Here is a 4029-nt window from a genome sequence, read left to right on the forward strand (position 1 = left end):
TGGAGACAACAGAAATGCCCATCAACAGACTACTAGGTAACCAACTGTGGTATATATACTACTCAGCAATAAAAATTAATAAACTACAAACAAATTCAGAGATTATTTGAGCAAAAGAATCTTTTTTTAATTGATTTTAATTTATTGTGTTTACATAGATTCTAGTGTCACCCCAAATCCATCCCCCTCCCCCAATTCCCTTCAACATCTTTCTTGCCCCCTTCCCCATAGCACCCTCCCTGCTTCCCTTTAGGTTTATCCCATCCTATCATCCCCTTTCCCTCTGTCCTCTTTCCCTCTGGTCCCATTGATCCCTCCTCTGTCTCAATTCCGTTCCTCAGTTCACATCATTCATTGGATTCCTCAAATGGGTAAGGTCATATGATATTTTTCTTTCTCTGCCTGGCTTATTTCACTCAACATGATAGTTTCCAGGTCCATCCATGTTGTTGCAAAAGATAAGAATTCCTTCTTTTTCATGGCCCCATAGTATTCCATTGTGTAGATGTACCATTGCTTTTTTTTTTTTAAATACTTTTTCATTTTATTTTATTTTATTTATTCATTTTTAGAGAGGAGAGGGAGAGGGAGAGAGAGAGATAGAGAGAAAGAAGGGGGAGGAGCTGGAAGCATCAACTCCCATATGTGCCCTGACCAGGCAAGCCCAGGGTTTTGAACCGGCGACCTCAGCATTTCCAGGTCGACGCTTTATCCACTGCGCCACTACAGGTCAGGCGATGTACCATTGCTTTTTAATCCACTCGTCCACTGATGGACACTTGGGCTGTTTACAGATCTTGGCTATTGTGAACAATGCTGCCATAAACATGGGGGTGCATTTCTTCTTTTGAATCAGTGATGTGGTGTTTTGGGGATATATTCTTAAAAACTGGGATGGCTGAGTCAAAAGGCAGTTTCATTTTAATTTTTCAAGGAATTTTCATACTGTTTTCCACAGTGACTGCACCAGTCTGCATTCTCACCAACAGTGCAGGAGGGTTCCTTTTTCGCCACATCCCCGCCAGCACTTACTCTGTGTTGTTTTGTTGATGAGCGCCATTCTGACAGGTGTGAGGTGAGATCTCATTGTGGTTTTAATTTGCATTTCTCTAATGATTAGTGATATTAAACATTTTTTATCTGCCTATTAGCCACCTGTGTATCCTCTTTGTAGAAATGTCTATTCATTTCTTTTGCCCATTTTTTGATTGGATTGTTTATCTTCCTGGTGTTGAGTTTTACAAGTTCTTTATAAACTTTGGTTATTAATGAGCAAAAGAATCTTGACACAAAAAGTAAATGTATGATTCTATTTACATAAGATTCACAAATAGTTCAAACTCACCCATGGTGACAGAATTCAAAATAGTACTTACCTGAGGAGGTGGAGTGTTATTCAATGTGAAGGGACTGAGGGGATTTTTTGGAGTTGTAAAAATATCTCTGTCCTGAACAACCTTTACTGAAGTGTAATGTAGGTAAACTTTCATCTAGCTGTACGAGTAAGGTTTTTTATTTTACTGTATGTAAATTATACTTCAATGGAGTACTGCAAGTATAATTAAAAAAAATAACCTCGGCCCTGGCTGGTTGGCTCAGTGGTAGAGCATCGGCCTGGTGTGCGGAAGTCCTGGGTTCGATTCCCAGCCAGGGCACACAGGAGAAGCGCCCATCTGCTTCTCCACCCCTCCCCCTCTCCTTCCTCTCTGTCTCTCTCTTCCCCTCCCGCAGCGGAGGCTCCACTGGAGCAAAGATGGCCTGGGCGCTGGGGATGGCTCCTCAGCCTCTGCCCCAGGTGCTAGAGTGGCTCTGGTCGCAAAAGAGCGACGCCCTGGAGAGGCAGAGCATTGCCCCCTGGTGGGCGTGCCGGGTGGATCCCGGCCGGGCACATGCGGGAGTCTGACTGTCTCTCCCCGTTTCTGGCTTCAGAAAAATACAGAAAAAAAAAATAATAACCTCATAAGATATTGTAAAGAAATAAGAGCTCCCCAGGGAAATTTGGGCAGGCTCCTCAGTGAGGACAGCGTGAAGAAGTAGAAACAGTGAGGAGCTTGTTTAATCTACATGATGGCTTTTCTATTTTGGTTGAGGAAGCGGGGGCCTGTACATCATCGCTAGGAGAGGTGGGAAGACAGAAAGAAATGCAGTTGATGGTGGAATATTAATCCATATGTCTATCTTAGAGAGAATATGAACACAACTCTCTTTCAGTACCTTGAGGGCCATGTAATTTCAATACATGGGGAGACATTACCCTTAGAAAGACACTGACCTTTACAATTAGTAGAAATAATAGTGGACACAGGAGATGCTCATAGGCATGGTGGTTAACTAATATGAGCTTAGGAAAAGTTCTACTATGGCAGTGGATTAGGCTTTTTCCAGAATGGGTATGAGAGCCTTGCTGGAAATTCTTCCCTAATACATCTTTGGGGCCAGGATGTTAGTTTAAAGGAAGCTAAAATTCTATATTAAAAAGTGAGAGATGAATCAGAGACATTGTGTATAAGAATTACTGTGACTTTTTTTTTGTGGGTGTGACAGAGACAGAGAGAAGGACAGACAGACAGGAAGGGTGAGAGATGAGAAGCATCAATTCTTTGTTGTGGCACCTTAGTTGTTCATCGACTGCTTTCTCATATGTGCCTTGACCAGATGGCTACAGCAGACCAAGTAACCCCTTGCTCAAGCCAGCAACCTTGGGTTCAAGCTGGTGATCTGTGCTCAAACCAGATGAGCCCGCATTCAAGCCGGGCGACCTTGGGGTTTTGAACTTGGGTCCTCTGCATCCCAGTCTGACACTCTATACACTGTGCCACTGCCTGGCAAGGCCAAATCACTCTGACTTTAGCTGAAATTAATTTCAGGATCTTTGGATAACAGAAGGAGATGGTATGTATATGTTTGTATTAATGTATATACTCTTGGGCCCCAAGGTCAAAGCTTAATGAGTTTAACTAGGTTTGGTCATCAGTTTTATTGTTATAAACTGTAAGCAGTTAGAAACTAACTTTCTGGTTCCTGACTTTTAAAATAGTACAAGTGGGTTTGCCAGGAATTTTGTAAAATCCTATAACGAGTCCAGCAGTGGCTGCCAAGAGATTGAATTTCCATGGCAGCAAATGGCTATGCTCAGTAGAAGTCAATCCTCAACTAGAGGAAGCCATTTCTTTTGGAAAGGCTTTCTGATAGTCCCTGAGCTACCTAGAATGCTAGGACTAAGAGGTTCCCACCCACAGAGTAGTCTAATAGTTCCTTGCCAAGAGAAAAGCAGAAACCTTAAAAAAGTCTTTTTCCTCCTTCACAGGAATGGTTTGCAAATACGAGGTGACATGCACCCATGAGCTCAATTAATATTCCTAAAGAAAAGCACAGGGAATTGGCCCGACTGTAGGTTTTCTGCCTGAACACTCAGGTAATAAAGCTAATCCTACACATGAAATCTTAGCTAGGTGTCAGTCTGTAGGCATGAGTGGCAATTTTCTAAGGTGTTAGATTAAATCTTTAAAATAGCGTATAGTACAATAAAAGATACAGAAATGGCAAGGAAGCAAAATGCTATGTATTTCAGTTTCACATTTGGAAAACATCACTGATCCACAAAAGTTATTGTTATATTATACATGTTTTTTCAGTATAAAAATAAATTTCATCAAAATAATTGAACACATTGGCCCTGACCGGTTGGCTCACTAGTAGTATGTCGGCCCAGCATGTGGATGTCTCAGGTTCAATTCCCTGGTCAAGGCACACAGAAAAGGTGGCCATTTGTTTCTCCACCCCTCACCCTCTTGCTTCTCTCTTTCTCTCTTCTCTTCCCTTCCCGCAGCCATGGCTCTATTGGAGTGAGTCAGTCCTGAGCCCCATGGCCTCCTCCTCAGGCACTGAAAAATGGCTTCATTGCAATGAAGCAAGAGCCCAGATGGGCAGAGCATCAGCCCAGATGTGGATCCTGGTTGGGGTCATGCAGGAGGATTCTGTATCTGCCTCCCTTCCACTCACTAAAAATAAAATAATAATAATAATAAT

General features: G+C 42.4%; 1 non-coding gene across 1 annotated transcript; it reads left to right on the forward strand.

Annotated features, from left to right (window-relative positions):
• The first annotated feature begins 1579 nt into the window (after window positions 1-1579).
• On the forward strand, window positions 1580-1655 carry TRNAT-GGU (transfer RNA threonine (anticodon GGU)). Its single transcript has one exon. It is a non-coding gene; the product is annotated as a tRNA-Thr (tRNA).
• Window positions 1656-4029: the final 2374 nt, after the last annotated feature.

The sequence above is a fragment of the Saccopteryx leptura genome, chromosome 3, assembly GCF_036850995.1.
Source record: "Saccopteryx leptura isolate mSacLep1 chromosome 3, mSacLep1_pri_phased_curated, whole genome shotgun sequence".
NCBI lineage: Eukaryota > Metazoa > Chordata > Mammalia > Chiroptera > Emballonuridae > Saccopteryx > Saccopteryx leptura.